At 29.6% G+C, this 20814-nt stretch overlaps 1 long non-coding RNA gene and 1 other non-coding gene across 14 annotated transcripts; both read right to left on the bottom strand.

Moving 5' to 3' along the window:
* Positions 1-4659: 4659 nt before the first annotated feature.
* Positions 4660-10400, bottom strand: LOC112752012 (uncharacterized). Of its 13 annotated transcripts, none has more exons than XR_011874276.1 (14): positions 10003-10400; positions 9030-9144; positions 8653-8735; positions 8483-8568; positions 8310-8339; positions 8115-8200; positions 7571-7625; positions 6988-7089; positions 6773-6885; positions 6520-6609; positions 5927-6109; positions 5384-5560; positions 5085-5287; positions 4660-4997 (listed from the first exon to the last, which is right to left on the bottom strand). It is a non-coding gene; the product is annotated as an uncharacterized lncRNA (long non-coding RNA). The 13 variants fall into 13 exon arrangements; XR_011874274.1 differs by having other exon boundaries at positions 8115-8176; XR_011874277.1 differs by lacking the exon at positions 5927-6109 and having other exon boundaries at positions 8115-8176.
* A 6633-nt stretch (positions 10401-17033) lies between these two features.
* TRNAI-AAU (transfer RNA isoleucine (anticodon AAU)) lies at positions 17034-17107 on the bottom strand. Its single transcript has one exon. It is a non-coding gene; the product is annotated as a tRNA-Ile (tRNA).
* Positions 17108-20814: the final 3707 nt, after the last annotated feature.

Raw genomic sequence — 20814 nt, 5'->3', positions numbered from 1 at the left:
CTTATTTTAATATATATTTTATATTTAATATTTATTTTATATTGATAATTGATTTTTTATATAAACCTAATATGGTTATAATGTTTAATTTAATAATAGTTTGACCCAAAAAACGCTATAAATAGTAGGTTAGTGATAAAGAAATGGGAATAATATTTATAAAATTCTATTATGAGTTTAATTTTGAAATATAAAATTTTTTATATGATTATTCAAATAAATTTATATATTTAGATCATTTTTAAGTGATATATTTGAATATTAAATATTTTTATTAACGTGATAATATACAATTAAATAAATTTATTATTTTGAATTTTTTTTTTTTGTCAAGTTGCCTCATTGAGTGCACCAGGGAATGTTAGAAGCATTATGATGTGGTTTAATGGTGTGTATAACTAGAAATATTTGATGTAACCATTTTCAATATGAGTTCATAAGTTTCATTCAGAAATATAAAAAAACTTTCCGTCAAAAAGAAAAAAAAAGAGAGGATGGGTTTGCTTTAGTATATATAACACAAAAGTTGGATAAATAATGTAATTTTATTATTAATACCATACACTTTATTATTATTATTATTATTATTATTATTATTATTATTATTATTATTATTATTATTATTATTATTATTATTATTATTATTATTATAAGTTTTGCATTTCTCAAAGATACGAAGTAAAATATAAAAAAATGGGTTATAAAGTATTGTACTTGCCAATTAGATAATTGCAAATATATATTCTAAATTAAAAAAAAAACAAGACTATAAAGGATAATCATGGCTATCTAACTTCTAATAATTTCCCAAGTTTGTAGAATAAGATTAGTTAATGGCAGACAAGAATACTATCCAACCTGTCACAAACAATGTACATTACTACATGGTTATCATTATCAATATACACACAAAAGTTTGTCGTAGTTGCTATACAATAGATCTCTTGAATAGTATTAGCCACATAAATCAAGTCTAACACCTTAATTATTATAATAATGAGTTTCTGGAAATTGTGCCCTTCATGATCCCGTGTCTTGTTGTTTGGTCTTTGATACATGTTGGATCTTCCTTAATTATGTCTATTAATTCTCTAACAACTAAATGATTAGAAAGACTCCTCTCACAATATATATACATCATTCATCAAATTATATGCCTCCTGAGGAAGATCCACCATTTATAAATTGGTGTATTTCACATTTGAGGTCCTAATAAATTCGTTGTTACATATATAACTAATAATAATATGATTATTTATTATTTAGCTTTTCTAATAATTTTTATGCATTAAGGTTAGTTAGCTCCCTTATCATAGATTGTTATATTTACGAAGCATTTTTGGCATGAATCCATGAACCTAATTAAGCATGCAGTCCCCTTCTATTGAATAATAATAATAATGTATTACACTTCACTTGAGGAATGATGACATGACTCAGTTCTATACTTAGTTTAGAGATCAAGATATTCAAGAACTTATTATTATTATTATTATACCATATAATAATATTGGAAATGCCGCATTTTTTGTTGTTACCTTCATAAAGGACTATGAATGTATGTGATAATGCTTTGTTGTGATAGTTCCCATAACCTAGTTTTAGTTTCACTTTTCTCAATCCCTATTTGTCTTTTTTATTGGGATTTTATGTTTCTTTCCGAGTTGAATTCATATTATATTGGCTTCATAGGAGACAAACTTGAAACTGTTGCATCTTATGCCTTCGGTGTGGAACACCATGGCTTCCTCTTGCAATTCATGTTGCTCTAGGACATTATTTAATTAACAATATAAAAAAAATCTAATATGATTACTAATTAGTACTTTGACCTAGCTAGCTACCTATATTTGTGTATGTCCATAAAGACTTTTTACAAGAATTATTAAAGATTATGTTCAATGAATTAAAGCTCACTCTTTATAACAATTTACTTCAATAACATAATAAATTCAAATGAAAAAGTATTGATAATAATTTCCTGGGTAATTAATGAAATTTTTATTTCAATATGGTTAACTTTCGGATTAACAACGTTAAACTTTTTTCGAAAATATTTGGTAACAAAAAAGAATTAGCTAACATTTATTTTATTTAAGATTCATTAATTATTGTATTTGTTAATTGTTACAACAATTAATAAATATTAAATAAGATAAATTTTAGTTATTTTTTATTTTTTGTCATTCTATTATTACGGAAATATGAACAAAGGTTGAATAATATATTTATAATGTTGTAACTCCTTATCCTTTATATAACCACTACTCCAAAAATGGAGGATAACGGCAGTAAATCGTCGCAAATTGACAAAATAGAGGCTAACATTCATATATATATATATATATATATATATATATATATATATATATATATATATATATATATATATATATATATATATATATATATATATATATATATATATATATATATATATATATATATATATATATATATATATATATATAGCATTTGTAATTATGTATTTATTATATCTAAAATTATATAATTATTCTAATGATAATTAATAAATACTAAATAAAATAACTTTAGATTATTTAAGTTGATTTTTTATTGTTTCTTAAACATTACTGATACAGAAGATACTAATATTAAAAAATTTAAATTTTTATTCATATACACTAAAAAAAATTCAGTAATAAATATATTATTGAACTTTTGTTTATATTTCTGTAATACTAAAAAGACAAAAAAGTATTATGTATATTTACCATTCTATTATTAAGTATATTGAGAAATATTATGGTAATTAGTCACATAATCATGTTTTATATAATCAATTAATTGATAATCAATTTATGTTTGTATAGTTTAGTTGAAAAATAATTTTAAAATAGATGGTATGAAAAAGTTACTTTTAAATAGATAAATTACAAAAATATATATAAATAAAACTATCTAAAAAAGATAAGGAGAAAAAATTACTTATCGGCTAAGTTTGTCATCAATTTCTTCTTCTTTTAAACATACAAATTTTCAATTATAATACGATCGATTTTTTTAAAACCATACTTAATATTTTCTTTGAAAAAACGGTTTTCCAAAAAATTAAAAGAAGATTTGGGCCGAATTAGTTTTCATTGAAATAATGAACTTTAATTTGGAAATTAATAGTTTAGGCAAAATTAAATTAATTTGAGTTAGTTTAATAGTTAGTTTATTAGTTCTTTTAAGTAAGTGTAGGATTTAAATTTTATTTAATGCATGCAATTCGTCTGGAATAAATTAATCTTTGGCCTGATAGATTTGAGGAATACTGTAGATAACAATAAAAAATTTAAGTTTTTTTTCGAGGTTCTAAAAATCGGACTAGTCATGGACTGTTTTAGTTATTGGTTCACTAATTTAATCGGTTCAATTGAAAAATTGCACTAATTCAACCGGTTCAATCAAAAAATTGTTTTATATTAAAATAATAAATAAAATATAAATAAACACATTAATTTAACAATTTAACATTTAGTTTTTTTATTATACTACTATTGAACTTATTTCTTCTTTGATTAGGAGTGACAAAACATACCCTACTTGCAGATATGCGAGTAGGGTAAATTAAAGATTGTCAGTGCAAATTTGTCTATAGTAGGGTAGAGTACGAGTTTAGTGCATATCAAGAAAGTAAGTGTTGAACTCACAAACTAGCCCTTATAAAAACTTGTAATAACCATTAAATTAGCTGTTTAATAATTTACTAACGTAATACATTTATGTTTTTTTTTATAAAGTTAACTTGAAATAAAAAAAATTAAAAATAAAATTCGTATTGAGATATCACATATTACGCTAAATAAATTCAAAACTCCTAACGCCGTTTCTTAAATTATGTTCACTCAGTTTTTTTATTAGTATGTATAAAATTTGAAATGATTGAATTTTATATTTACTTGAAAATTTTTTATTTTCTGCAGGTAGGATAGGGTTTAGAATCTTAAAGTGTGGGTAAGATAGATTTTAAAAAAAAATTTCAAACACGTGAATAAAGTTAAGATAGAGCTTAAACTCTACCCTACCTTCACAACTAGAAAATGAATTAATACAGACGGATTTACAGACAGATTTAGTCTTTATTACAGACGAATTTTTTGTTACCGACAGATTTTGTCCCTTTGTAAAAGCCCCGTCAGAAATTATTTACCGACAAATTTTTTTTCCATAAAAAATTACCGACAGATTTTTACCTATTACTGACGGATTTTTCTCTGTAAATTCTCCATCCATTTCCCAAACACGACGACCTTTCCGACGGATTTTTTGTCTGTAATTACAGACGGATTTTTCGACGAATTTTTTGTCTGTAATTACAGACGAAATTTCAGACGAAAAATGTAATTACAAACATATTTTCAGACGGATTTTTCATCTGTAATTACAGATGGATTTTCTGACAGATTTTTCATCTGTAATTTGAATTTTGAAAAATCATCTCACACTCTAATTACAGACAGAAAATCTGTCTGTAAATCCGTCAGTAAGATAAAATAGATTTTTTTTATTTTTCTAATTACAAAATAAACTTGTTTTCATACAAAATAAATATAAATTTAATATAAATTTTTATCTAATTTGTATTCAAATATTTATAATATTTCAAAAAATAAACAAATTTATCGTATTATCAAACTAAAAGAAAAGTACTATAAACAAGCAAGTCATAAACAAATTAAAATATTAATGTTTACATTATAATTGTGTAACCAAATCAAGAAATATAAAAAGAGACATGTAGGAGTCAAGTTTGCTGAATCTAGACCGAAATTTACATATTCTAATTCTTCAATTCAACATCATCCTTAACACTGCTTCTTTGCTTCATGGAAGCAAGTTTGATGGATCTAGACCGAAATTTATTGAATCTTTCTATTTTTTATTGAAATGCTGAAATATCTGTCTCAAACTTCCAATAGCATTCAAAATTTATTATTCTGTAGGTTACTAATTTGGGCACACAGTTTTTCTACTTCTTGCTGGTAATACTGCAAAATATATTGTAATTTAATTAATGTAATGATAATTATGGCTATCATGAAATATATATAAAATAATATGTTCTATACATATACCTGAGCATTAATCTCAGAAGCAGATCCAGCACCTAGATGAATTTGAACATGATTTTTTATACCTATTAATAGTTATTTTGACACTGCAATTTATAATAGTATTATTTGATTAATTGATGTACATTATTGAGTATCAGCATTCTAAAATCTAATAAACAATAGGTATGTATTTACTATTTATCAATATCATTGAGTGGGCTAACCTGAAAATTTAAAGAAAAGAAAAGGAGTATTGTGAGCAAGCATAGGCTAATAAACCATAATTCTATTATTATATATTATGAAGTATAAGCACTTACATATTTTATCTTTTATTTTGTATTATAGGAGATCCTTATAGGAGAAAACAGGGACCCCAAAGTATACACTGCAACTCTCTGGTTCTGGATTTGAGTAAAGAACAATACCGCATTTTGCTTTGCAACACCATAGAATCAGCAACAACCCAATTATAGTAAAGAGCGGGAGTGCAATCCCTACAAGAAGCTTCCATGAGTAAGTGGTATACTGTTCAATTCTTGACAACACCCTTTTTTGAATAAAATCAAGTTTGAAAAGTTGTTGCTGCCTGCCCGAGAAACTTTACAGGGTTTAAGGTTTAGTGCGGGAAGGAAGGTGGCCCCCTTAGTAAGAAAAATTCAAATTCTGAAACACTTGCATTTAAATATTTTTCAACAAAAGTAACTAACAACATGAATACTATTACACCCTATCATATAAATGGATCAAACAATACTACTTACTACTATTGTATCCTATCATGTATCATGTATATAATAAATTTATTTATGCTCATCCTTTTTTTATCATCTCATTTAGTACCTTCAATAGAAGAAACTTACATTTTTAAATTCTAGTATGATAAGATAGTTATTCTGATTTTAACGCAATATGAACACTATGCAGTATGCACAAGAAGATCATATTTCTCCTACTATTAATTCATCAAATGCTCATCTTCTCTCCCTGTTCACGGGCGATGGAAGCCGAGAGAATTCCAAGATCACGATTCAAGATTGTCAATGCTGATTCACATTCAGGAAGAAGCCAAAGTAAAACTCAGTGCTAGTATTGACAGAAATAATCAGAAATGCTAAGTAATGTTTGAGGGTGATTATTAGTGTTGAAATATGTCGAGATATATTGTTAACTCTCTCTCTCTCTCTCTCTCTCTCTCTCTCTCTCTCTCTCTCTCTCTCTCTCTCTCTCTCTCTCTCTCTCTCTCTCTCTCTCTCTCTCTCTCTCTCTCTCTCTCTCTCTCTCAAGAAATAAAACATGATTATCATAGGCTTGATTCAGTTATAAATGAAAAATAAAAGACATTACTAAGTGAATTAATAAGCATGGAAGCAGAAACAACGGATAGAAGATTTCAAGATGCTGATTAATTTCTACACCTATCCAAAGACAAGAAGTGCATTAAAATGTTCTGTACCTTGGATGCTAATTCATCCACCTTTTGTTGAAGATTCAACAAATTTTTGACTTTTCAGAAAGTTTTGCCTCGAGCTCGAAAACTTCTGGCCTGAATGAAGTTTGATTAAAAGAAACAGAATGTTACTATAGTGGTGACCTTAGATAAAAAGCACACTAGAAAATGATTGAAATCAAGATTTGTTGCTATATTAGTAATAACTGAATATGAAGATAAGTAATTTATAGAAAAACTAAAGGAAGCAATCCTTTACAATGGATATATGGACTGAATCTGCACATCTGCTGGAAATAATTTACATTTTTTTGAAAATATCTGGGATTGTTTTTCAGTAATGGAATCTATCAACTGTGTATCCTTGGCTACCTGCTCATCAACACCACCAGAAACAGAATGTAAAGCAAATGTAAGTCAATTCAATATGTGCAAACAATAATAACTGAAAAAAGAAAAAAAATACCACTTAACTAGTAACAATCTCTATTCTGAATTATCAGCATAGATAGTTGCCTCCACGAGATCTACAATAAGATGAAGCATCTCAGTACGATCTTCATAGCTTTCATGTCCCTGTTACAAATATGCCTAACATTTACCAGTTTCGAAAAGACATGATAACCATGACATGCATGAATATTACAACAAAGCATAGCAGATAAAACTTGGACAAAAGAAAATCTTCATCCTAGATTATATCATTAAAAGTGGGCAGACAAGAAGCTCTAAGGGAAGCATAATAAAAATAACTGGAAACGAGATTTCTATCTTAACATGCTAGTGCTAGAATAATCTCTTTATATAAAACTGCAAAGATTAGATATGCTTTTCTGGAAATTTTTCTATAGGTTAGATACATAATGAGCCAGAACCTGCCAAAAAACTTTTATGTTTATCTCATCAACTGATTTTACCCTAATCCTTGAATTGGCCATCCCTCATAGTTCTCTAAGTCGATGGCTAATAACAACTCTATCTATCTTTGATGGCACTTTAAGCCACATAATATGATAGAAACAATGATTTTTTTGTTTCCCATCAACTGAATTTGTACCTTGTCACTTGATTGTTTGTGGCTCTTTCTGCCTTCAGCACTTATCTCAAAATAACTCCCAAAACCAAGACAAGAAATATGATGTTAGTTGAAATACAATTAAGACATCATAGGATAATCAGAGGAATTAAAATTCATACTACACTGTATCAAAAGAAAAGAATAGTCAATACTTCAATAGGTATCCCATAAACACTAGATAGAATTCGATGAGAACAAAGACAATAACAGAAACTAATCGAAAAGTGAACTTTCTACAAAAAAAAAAAACTAAAAGAAGGTATGTGTAAATGAAGAGACAAGGAATAAAGGATAAGAAAAAAATAAGGAACAGAATAATTAAGTTATCTTTAAGCAATGAATACAATGGAAAAAAATATAGAAATAATAGAACATTATACTGCCAAAAACTCCAAAAGTTTCTTATAACAACAAAAAAATAAAGGAATTTAAAAGCAACACATTAGCATGCATCCAGTAGCAGGCTACTGTTCTGAGCCTTTTATAGCTACATATATAAATACAGAACATCAAAATGACTAACCTAAATGACTTCTGTATCTACAGTAGTCGTAATACCCAGAAACTTAGCAATCTCTGTCAAATCTGCAAATTATAAGAACCAAAATTCTGAAAGAAGACACAACCAGAAGAAGCAAGGAAGATAAATTTGTTCAAAATGAGGTTCAGCAAGTCACAAGCAAACAACTACTGAATATTCAAATAAAAAAATGACTACCACTAAATGTAGAAGTAAAGAGTTCCTGATCTGCATGAAATTGACACAAAGTAGTCACAAAGATATATTTAAACAATACATTGAAATCACAAAGTAGTCACAAAGATAGCTTGGATAATGAGTAATTAGTAACCATTTCAAAAATTTTGAGTAATGACAATGACAATACTTACACTGAATTCTAGCTGTCTCCTCATCACGATCAAGGACATCCCTTTGTAAGTTTTGTTGAGAAAAAGGTGACTTAGCACCTAATAGCCTTTTGCAATTACGAGGACCAAATGTCATATCTTGTTAAATAACCAAGAAATCAACACAAAAGATTTAGTAAATAACGCATTACATAGGCTAAAGCATGTTAACATTATTAACACTGTGAAAGAGGACTTAGCTAAGGCTAAGCAAGGAAATTTTTGTATCTAGTTCCTGCAAGCAAACAAAAGAGGAAGAACTTCAGCACCACAAATGCCATTGTGGCCAGGACCCAATTTAACCTATATTAAGCTTGGTTATCAAATCCATGTCTAGACTAGGTCTCCTAAACTAACAAAAAAGTCCATACTTCACTCACAAAGGAACACCTCAGCTTATATGATATTTAGAGACTGATCAACAACCCCCTAAGGGTTCAGATCATAATAACAACTTACTCATGCTGTAAAAACCTAATGAATTCCATATAGATGCATCTAAGAACAGATAAACTTGTACACGGAATACCTTATGTAAAGCTTCACCAAAGACCCTTGCCGCATAGAGCCTTCATCTGGTTCGCATTGCCGCTTTTTGTATCCCTCAACGGCAATACTGCTTTTCTCTGCATTTCAATTTCAACCTGGAGGGTGAAAAAAAAAAACAAAAACAAAGGATCGATTAATTGATCACTCGAATTTGAAGCATAATTGGGAAATTCTGTATCAATAAAGGAACAAAGAGTTCAATGGAAACAGAAGCAATAGTGGATGTAGGTATTCGACCACCAGTCTTCTCTTCTACCCACTAATTGGATAAATATCTTTTAAAAAATTTGAGCTCTTTAAATATGCGTGAAAGAAAGCATCATTACAACTAGAAAGTAGGATTAGGGCTCTTCAAATTGTTAGGAAACCCTTCTAAACAAACCAAAGAATATAATAATTCAAATTCATTGCATCTAAATATAATAAGTTCAATCTAAAGAGTCCAATCATTCTTCATTCAGTGTTTACAGTTTCACTAGCAGAAGTTCACGTTACTACTATACTACTGCTAAACTAGAATGAATACAAACATGCTATAGCAATTTGGAGCTGGTTCCTTATATAGGCTTTCGTTTCCAGAAGCTAATCAAAATATATAAATATTGTGAATCGAATTTATATATGAATTAACTAGCTCGCCCAGCATAACAGTAATGGCAGAATCAAAGGATCACCATTTCACAATGCTGAATTCAGAAAACCCTGAGAGTCTTAAAAAAACAAGAACTACTTTTTCTAAGCATTCCAATTATATTTGGCTCTCTTTAACTTCTCATATTTAGCAAATTAGATGGTTTTTCTCGAGATATGTTCAACTATACAAAATTGATAGCAATTAACCACTAATTGGCACTGTTTCAAACAGAATTTTGAGACCAGAGCAAGACACTGCACAATAACGCGTTTGGAATGAAAAATTAGCGAGAGAAACAAGGGATGGAGTTAGGGCTAACCCGGTTAGTGGAGTGCGAATAGATCAAAAGATTGAAGATCTATGCAACCTGATATATAAAGTGTTTGATTCGATTTGATTCGGTTAGTAGAGAAGCTGGTCTTTGCCGGAGAAGAAGTTACCAACGGAGTCAACTATCATTCCGAGCTTCACTTCAAGCTTCGCCATTCAACAATAACCACCGAGTTTCCACCGAGTTGAGATGAGTTTCACGAATCACTGCAGACGCGACAAGAGCGGCGGTGGAGGGAGCCCGTGCGACGCAAGGGATGACAAAGATAGATCCTGCGACGCGAGCGGCGGCGACAGCTACGGAAGAAGCTGGTGCGACGGAGAGAAGAAGCAACTCGGTGACGGAGAGACTCATTTGATTTGTGTGGAGTGTGAATGGATCGAGAGGGTAGGGATAAAACTAGGGTTAACTCAATATTTCCGACAAAAAATTTTAAATTACAGACGGATTTTTTATCTGTAATAATTTAATAAAATGCACTATTTTGTCTATTGAATTACAAACGGATTTTCCATCTGTAACTATTTCCCACAAAAAAAATTAATTTTACCGACAGAATTATCGACGGATTTTGTTTTTCGTCTGTAATTTATGCTAATTCATTTTTTTGTTTTTCGACAAAAAAATCCCTCTGAAATTTTGTCTGTATTTCCGTGAGATAAAATCCGTAAAAAATATCCGTCTGTAATAACTAATTTTCTAGTAGCGCCTATCCATTGCCAGTCCTATCTCCGATAAAAGGTTGATTATATTGAACAAATAAAAACTCATGCTTTCACATAATTTTAACAAAAATTAGCAATATTTTCAATAGATTACAGACTGATCACCCTATTAACAAAGATTAACAAACTTTTTCAAAGAATAATCATTCAACAATCCAATTTGAGTAGTACTAACACTGGCAAAATCTTAAAGTGAAGAACAAATAAAGAATAAGAATAGAAAATTCAAAAACATTCTAGCAGCGCAACATTACACAAAAAAAGCACAAAGCACAAAATAGCAGCACAATGACCAGAAGAACGACCAGAGATGACCACACGATTGGTGAATGAGAAGAGGGATTGGAGACTTGAAACACGAGCATCAAACGAGGAAGAAGAGCGGCGGAAGCGCCGTTGAGCAGATGAAGACGACCGACAAGTCAGTTGTGTCTGAGTGCGATGGCGGTGGCAGAAGAGCAGGTAAGCAGACAAAGACCAGCGCTGACGACGAACTCAAAGAAGACGCATCAATTGTTGGATGAGGAAGAAGCGTGGAACCGCGGATGACCTGGACGAAGACAGTCTCTGAGCGCAACGGAGCACGGAGCTGAGTGAGAACTTTGCGGAGATAGGGAATTACGAGTGGAAATAGGGAATTACCAGTGGAAATAGGTCAGGTCAGACTTTGCTCTTAACAAGCCTGATTTGTCATGTAGTCAATTAGCCTAAATCTGTCTTGCAGCTTGCTACAGGATTTTTTTAAAGTATTAAGTTTGGTCTATTATTCAGCTTGATTTGGCTGAAACCTGTTAGAAGATCTGATATTTTTTTTACAGAAATAAAAAATATTATTTTTAAAAAATTATTTTTTAATAAACATATTTATATGTAATATGTCATATTTAATATTTATAAAAAATTTAAAATATTTAAAATATACAAAATTATTTATAATTAAATATAATAAATTTAAAATATCTCATAATTTTACTAATAATAAAAAATTATTTATATAATAATTATGTATTAACAGGTCTAAGCACACGCCAATAAGACTAGTTAGTGAGTCTTGACCTGACTTATTAATATAATAAGGCTTTTATAAGAGTTTGACTATGTGCCTGGTCAGGCTAGATCAGACTAAACAAACAAGCTATCTGATCTTTTTCCATTCCTATAAGGATAGGGTTGTTTTTTGGAGGTGGGGGATATAAATGAGAAGATGGGGAAGGAAAAATTAGCTTTTTTTTAAGAAAGCACTAAATTATATCGTTTCATGAGAATCGATCAGATTCTAATTCGATTCGGGCAGTCGATTCACCGATTTGCAAGCAATTTTATAATTAATGATTTTAATGTTCAATCAAACTATAAAGTAGTTTTTTTGTTGCATATGAATTTTAATTTGGCTAGGCATTGATGAACAAAATATGGAATGCGAGTCTACTTCACATGCATGAAATTATATTATTTCTAAACTCTACATGAAAATTGTGGTGGACCAATCAAATGAATCCTCCTCAGGGAAGTAGTAGCGTTTAATTTTCCAAGCTAAGGTACCAAAAAAAGAATGGCTGATGAGTTATTAGCTATGATAGCATTGGATCAATGGATGGTGAATCATGACTAGTATTTACATGAACCAGCAGAAAAAATAATAATACCAAAACCATGTGCGAAACGAGAGATTTTATTATGATCATGAAGCATGGAAAATCAATGTTGGGACCTAAATAGATTGCTATCATTTTCTCTCATTTATTAAGAACCAACCACCACCGTCACAAAAAATCAACTTGCAATGTATTTACTATGTCATTTTCTTTGCTATCACGCACATGCATGCATGAAATCATGCAATTATGTATGTACCACAATTTTTGCTTCTTCCTACAACTATGAGCAAAGAAAAAATTTTACTCCTACAACATTCAAGAACTTGTTGGAAATGTATTGAGAAAGCATTAATAATCATATACTATACATCATGATGAACAAATAATATATATGTAAAGATTGCAATGTTAATTGTTGATGTGATTATTACAATATTATGGTATTGTTGCATTGCAAAATAGCAATGTTAACATAAAGATATACAAAATTGAGATTTTACCAAAAATTAAAAGAATAAATTAAGTACGTAAAAAGTAAGAAATCGTAACAAGATTTATATTATAAAGTTGTTTGATTTTAATAAAAATTATTTAGAATAAGTTAATTAATTTAAAATTATAATATCAAAATATTTTAAGAGTTAAATTAAGATTTTAATTTGTATAGACATTCTAATAAAGTGAAGCGGATTATTATTGTATTAAATAACAATGTTAATGATGATTAGATGCTTTAATGAAGTAGAGCAAACACGTGTCTTTTACAAAGTAATATGATTGAAGAATGAGAATGTGATCCGTGAAGCAGTTTTATTGATCGGTAAAATTAGACTCACTCATATTCGATATGATGAAAAAACAAATTTAATCATATATATACATTCAAATCTCTCTATATAAATCATATTTTCATTTCTCAATTATAATGTTTTATTAAAGCAATTTTACTCAAATTCATAAAAGAAATTACTGTGATTATAATTAAATCATATAACGTGACCAATATCTAAACCACATCAAAATTGTCAGTCACATATTAAGGCTGTAATAGATTGGATAGAGCGCATATAAGCTCCAACTAAATTGTAAATCAGGGGAAAAAAAGATGCTATATGATCAGGTTATTTAAATGATAAAATTTAATTATATTAGTCTAATAACTTATTGGTAAAATAAAAATTAATAAAAAAAGAGAAGACATATAAGTAGAAGAAGAAAAAAAAATTCTTAGTTAAATTTAATTATAAAATAATTTATTTTTCAATGAAATAATTAATTAGGGAGTTAATTATTTTTAGTAACATCAGTCACACTTTTTAAATTTAAAATTATAATTCGAGACACCAATTCTTAAAAAAAAATTAATTAATATTAACTTTTTTTCTATGCTTCTTAACAAAAATTAAAAAGTAAAAACTGAGAGTCACATTATAATGAACACGATGCTCATCAGAACAGACATACAATACCTATAATTACAACAACCACTATTGTGTCCACAACTGCAATTTCTATAAAGTCATTCAAAGAAAAGCGTTGACGTGAAGTTATACAGTTCAAGAACCACTTCATCCATCATTAATAACCTAAACCTAGACTTAGGCATATATATATATATACACGCACTTAATTACTAGTTACTAGCTAGGTTTTGGTAATTACAAAGATTTTTCTACGGTGAAAAATAATAATAATGATACATAAATTAAATTCTTAAAATAGATTAAGCCATTTCAATTTGCCTCTTTGTTTTCTTCTCTGTTCTCTTTGTTTTCTTGTTTCTTTCTTTTACTCTACAAAAATAAACTATTTTTTTTATATTGCAGTTCATTTAGTGTATTGCCAATGTTTCCTGCATTTTGTGTTATACACAAATAGCTCTTCACAATTTGGACCAACCGATTTTATAGTTAGATTTTTAAAATTTGTAAAACTAGAAAATACACCCTCCGATTAGTGAAAATAATTTTTTTTAATTTTTGAAAATTCAAATAGAAAAGTTTAATTTTAAAGTTAAAATTTTTTTAATTCTCAAAAACTTAAATTAAACAATATAAATCGTTGGATACATTTTTTTCACATTATCGTTAGTCAACAAAAAATCGGAGGTTCCAATTTCTTATTTCCATAGCATAGTGAATTAACAGTTTAACACGTTTCTATCTCACCATCTTGTGATATACACATACTTAGGCAATACTATTATATATTATGTATACATCAAATTCAGTTATTACTATAAAAATATATATTAAAATATAAAATATATATTAAAAATGAGTTAAATAATATATATAAACGCAACCTTATCTTCATCTTTTATACAAAAAAGCAATATATGCCAGACTGCATACCAGAGTATAATTATAATGATAAGTATCCATTTGAAATCGATAAATTTATATTTCAATTTTAATTTTAATATATGATTTGTCATATAATATGCCTTATTGGTGGTAAACTTCTCATAAACCACAAAATATAGTACCATATTTTCTTATTATTGTGGTTGATTAATATATATACCTGACTTAATTTTAAAGATATATATGAAAAGATACCAAATTACAAAGATTCTTAACAAAGAAATTAAACAACGTAAAAATCCAGAGCACTACAAATAGCACCATGCATCCCTTATCTCCATTTCCATATCATCACATAAAGTCTTTTTCTCCCAAAAAAAAAAAAATCATTCAACATGAATAACCAATCATCAAAGGAAAAGGAAATTAATATATATATATATATATATATATATATATATATATATATATATATATAGAGAGAGAGAGAGAGAGAGAGAGAGATACCACATACCATATTTGCATATATCTTACACAGAAATTAAATATGAAAGAGAAAGAGAATCCATTCATTCAAGCATTATTGTGACAAGAGAAGTTCTTTTATTTCACAATAGAATATTTAATTTATTTCACAATAATATAGAAAGAACTACATACCTAGAATGACAAAGGAAAATATACATAACAAACAAACTCTTGCTAGAAAACGTGGCTGTTGTACACTAATAATTTAAACAAAAACAAAAATTCTCATCAATTAAGTCATATATTAATTAGCTACATAAGCTAAAGTTTGTGTAGTCATATATATATATAAAAACTAAACACATATATATTATATATATCATGCACCCCAGAATGATGAGAATGATCCCTATGATGATCTTCTTTGATTTTCTTTTCTTTACAATAATATTCATTAGGACTTCACATAAGGGATGCATGATAGATGATGATACATAATTACTTCATATATATAACATTAATTATATATATAATAATTAGTTGTGAGAAGGAGGATGTGTCTTGGGTGGTGAATAGTCCAAGTTAAACCCTGGATTATTTTTCTCACTAGGTTTCTTGTGAGGAACACGCCATGAAATTGATGATGATGATACAAGAGAATTAGTAGTTTTAATGGCACCTTTTCCCTTTGCTTTGAGCACCCTTTGGTTTTTAGTGCTTCTTCTTCGGTTTCTATTATTAGGGTTCTCATCAGAATCAGAAGAAACCAACCGATTAGTCTTCACCCTCTTGTTGTCATTACCACCTTCTTCATTAACTTGCTTTGGATTGGAACCTAATACTTTTTTCTCATCATCACCACTATTATTCTGCATTATAATGAAGCTTTTGTGAGGCATGCATGTATATAAAACACACTTAATTTTTTTTGTTCAATTCAAAAAACACTTGAATAATCTCATAAAAGGGAAAGCAACACAATTCCTTCTTCATACATATATACAAAATCAAGGCCAAAAAAGACATATATAGAAAATATGCAAAATAAATTAAATTATTTATCATATATTTAAATATAAATATATATTATTATTTTTAATATATATTTTATAAAAATAATTAATTTTTTTTCTGTGGCTAATTTTTTATACGGATCTAACATGGTTGATAGAGATTTTGCTTTTATTTATTTAAATTAAAAAAAATGGAAATTGGTATTAGATTCATTGGAGAGGTATATATAAAGTGAAACATGAACCAAAAATCAAGAATGACATTGCCCCCTGAATTGGTTCAACCGAGGAACATTTTCTCATTCACTGTCTTTCACTTTAGGGTTCTTGATCAATATCTGAATGGCTAGTGCCCCCTTGTTTCTTGCCTTTGCCTACCGTTTTTTCCTCCTTGGGAAATAAAAAAAATAACTATATATTATTCTTACAGTTTAAAAGTTGGAAAGCTTTTTGGATCATTAGTCATCTCTTAATAAGAAGTTGAAACGGTTCCACATTGACTTCTTAAAAGTCGGTAAAACATTTTGTTTCTAATTAATGGAAGTCAATATTGTACAAAATAATTTGTATACACAATTAATTGTGAGCAAGGACAAGAATTTGGAAAATTAAACAGATTAATTAATGTTTGGTTTAATTTTTTTTAATTTATTTGAGAAGGATAGCTAAAGTCGGCTAAACCATCTCTAAATTAATGGTATAATATCCATATATAATATAATAAATTGAACTACGCAATAGCATCCTTTACATCCTTTACTTTTCTCTTGATTGAGTAATAATTAATTTAAAAGTTGGTTTAGTTAGTAGGAATAATGAGTTAAATGCTGTTTGAATAGATGACTATAAAGTTTGGTTTAAACTGTCCAGTATACACATAGAAAAGCAAGAATAAAATATATCCATATTTGGCCCATGCAGGTCTCGAACCTGCGACCTTCGCGTTATTAGCACGACGCTCTAACCAACTGAGCTAATAGGCCTTTATATACTCTTTATATATTTGGTACATAGTAACAATACATAGTAACAATACTTCCAAGGTCTCTCATGTAAATGTGCATGCAATAATTGATTTGCTAAGATGCATGTGGACGGGATTTGCTAAAATGGCCACTCAGATAAAGATGTCTAAAACGTCTTTTTATTAAAATATTTTTTAGTAATTAAAATTTAATATATATAATCGATTAAATCATATTATTTTTATCAAAATTAGGCTAAACAAATTAATTTAACTGAAAAAATGGTGAATCAAATATTAAACTAGTCTAAATTAATATTATTTTTTATAAAAAATGACTACAATACCTTTATTATAAAGAATAATTAAAATATTCTTATTTTATATATATATATATATTAATTTTAAAAATTCTAAATTTTAACCCTATGATAAAATAATAAAAGACTAAAATTTAGGATTTTTAAAATTAATATATATATATATATATAGAAGTATTTTAGTCATTTTTTATAAAAAATAATATTAATTTAAACCAATTCAAGATTTGATTCATCATTTTTGGGTCAAATCAATTTGTCTAACCTAATTTTGACAAAAATAACATAATTTAATCGATTATATATGTTAAATTTTAATTATTAAAAAACATCTTTATAAAAAGACGTTTTCAGCGTCTTTATCTGAGTGACTCCCTTTTAAAATATATATATATATATATATATATATATATATATATATATATATATATATATATATATATAATATTTGACTCTTCTAAGATTCATGGTTAGGAATAGCACCACATTAGAAGAAGAGATAACTTAATTAGTCAAAAAGCTACCAGTTGTTGTCATTATTAGCTATTTATGTTATATAGTTCTTATATATACTCTATCTACGCCCATCTATATTTTGTATCATAATATAAGTAATCAAAGTATCAATGTACAATTGACATTAATGATCTTTTCTTCAAACTCACCCTGTATTTCTGATACCTCACATTCACAAATTAGGAAATTTAAAAGTGATAGGTTATAACGTATTATATATGGTATCAATAGGGGAAAAAAGGTATAGGAGAATAATGTATACAGTGTACAATGGTTTAAAAAAAGATAAATTTAAAATTAAAAATCAAATTTTTAATTAATTAAATAATTATTATTAAATTTTAAAATTTAAAACCATTAGAATTAGCATCTAAATCATTACATACGGTTACACATATTATATATTTTGTATCTTATCATCTTCCCAATGGCGTTGGTCTCTCTTACAACTGCCATCATCGTCGTCACAAAAGTCTTGATATCGCTGCTGCCCTTATCACCGCAGCAAGTTCTCTTCTAATTCAGATAGTGACGTCGTTTTGCACTCTCTTACCGGTGTCGATCGATCTCTCCCGCAACAGTCATTGTCGTCGCCTAAAAGCTCTCGCCGCCCAACCACCGTACCACCTCTCCCCTCACGACTCGCAGCTCTGCTGATCAACCTCTTCTGATGCCTGGATTTAGCCCTGGGCAAGCAAAACTTTCTGTGATGTTGATTCATCCATTTTTGTCAACGCAACAACAACGTACTCTTAATTAGATGGGGTTGATGGCGCTTAAGGGTGAACCAAATGTGGAGCTTATTCTTGAGCATCATAATCTGCCAGTAGCTTATACCAAGATCTCATGGGTCGCATGCCTCTTGGATCTCACATGTAAAATTTCAATCCTTTATTCTTTCTTTAAAAGAAATCAATAGTCGTTTTAATAGGTACACGAATAGTTAATTAAATTCTTATATAAATGATTATTTGATTGGAATTAGTTTTGTTAGACACAATTAAAATATGTTAGGTGAATGATTATTTTGAGCCTTGAGTAGTGGATAGTTATTCTTAAGTGCTCATGAGGATTTTTGTTGACGAACCAGCTATGGTGAAGAGGATTCCAACGACAATGATGGGAGCTAGTTGGCGATCAAGCTGGTGTTTTGGTAAATTAGAATATAATTAATTGTTAAAATTTTTAAATTATTAAATAAAATTTTTTAGTTGGGTAATTCGGGTGAAGTATTGTAATACCCAAAATTTTTGAAAAGTCTTATTTATAGTCAATGCAAGTCTCAAATCATATAATTATTTGAGTCTTAATTTCAGAAATTATTTTATTAAAGATAATTAAAGTAAGTTTTGATTTATTGAATTTGAAATAAGTTATGATTATTATCCAATTTTACAATTATTGAATTATTTTCTATATTCAAATTTATAAAATTGGTAGTTGTGAAATAATAAGGATTTTTTATATGATTTGGACTAAATAATTAATATTTTAAAATATTGATACTACTGTTTTGGGAAAATAAAGGATTTAATTATATTATTTCTAATTATTTGATTTGAACATTTTATTGAAAATAATTTATAAAATTGATGAGCATATAGTATTTTTCTATATATAATTAGTGTTGGATTTAATCTGGGTTTCAATTATTATATTATTTTCAATTTTATTTGAAATTATCAAATTACCCCTAACCCTAATTTTCAAAATAATGAAACCCTAACCCAGTGACCCGTTACCCGATCCGGTTCTCTTTCACCCATACTCAGCTCCCAAAACCCAGCAGCAGCCGCAGCACACAAACATGATTTTTTCCCTTTTTCCCATGGAAGAAACGCAGAAAGAAGGGATAGAGGAGAGGGGTTCCACGGAAGTAAAGTGAGGGAGGAGGAGGAAAGGCGGCGCGGTGGGTGTCACTGCCACCGTCGCCGCCGTTGCTAACAGAGGAGAAGGGAGATCTGAGGGAGATAGAACGGAGCTGCAATCAGGGGAAGGAAGGGATGAGCCGCGCTGCTGCCCGTGCCGCTACTGGTCCACCTTGGAGCCACCGTCGAGCTTGCGAGTGGGGGGGAAACACAGCGCCGCCGACTTCGCCAGAGTTTCGCCATTGAATCCTCCTTGTCGCCGCCGTTCGAATCGCGATCCAGAGAGGGAGGATATGCAAGCCATGGCTAGATGGGAGAGGGCACCGTGTTTGGAAGCCGCCGTCGTCCTCACTACGCCACCGTCATCCTTGCCACAGGGTCAACCGCTGTCATGTATGGCAAAGCCAGAGAGAGAGAGAGTTCGGGAGCTGAGCAGACGAGAGAGATCTGAGGCGGAGCTAGGAGTCCGACCACCGCACTGAGCTGCCGTTCGCGTTGCTGGCGCTGCCTCCGTCGGAACTGCTGCCGTTAGAAAAGGGTTTAGGCCACCGTAGGTGTTACTACCGGAGAAGGGAGCTGCGTCTCCATGACTCCGACCACCGCTGAAACTTCTGGCTGTTTCTGCCGTCGCGGAAAAACTCTGCTGGTAAGGGGTTTTAAATTGAGGTTTCTGTCTTTTCGGATTTCAAGAAGGTTTTGATGTGCGTGGTTATTATAGTTGATCCACCGGAGCTTCTGGCCGCTACCGAAGCTGTTGCCGGGTCGGTTCGGAATTTGCAGCTGCTTTATTTTATTATTTCGGTAAGCGTTTTCGATTTGAAAGACCTTTAGTTACTGTTCTGTTGTCATACGCTGAGGTTTTGCAACGTTAATTGCTATAAGATTGAGTTTCGGTTGTTGTATGTTGCAATTAGAGTCGTTGAGATTGTGGAGAAAGCAAGTGGAGCCGAGTTGTTGGTTGCCGTCAATTCGGGTTGAGACGGAAAGGACTCTGTGAGGCGTTTGGGTTATAGTTTTGCGTT

The sequence above is a fragment of the Arachis hypogaea genome, chromosome 2 (genome assembly GCF_003086295.3).
Source record: "Arachis hypogaea cultivar Tifrunner chromosome 2, arahy.Tifrunner.gnm2.J5K5, whole genome shotgun sequence".
NCBI lineage: Eukaryota > Viridiplantae > Streptophyta > Magnoliopsida > Fabales > Fabaceae > Arachis > Arachis hypogaea.
Note: the sequence above shows the minus strand (reverse complement) of the source record. Positions and strands in the feature narration are given on the sequence as shown.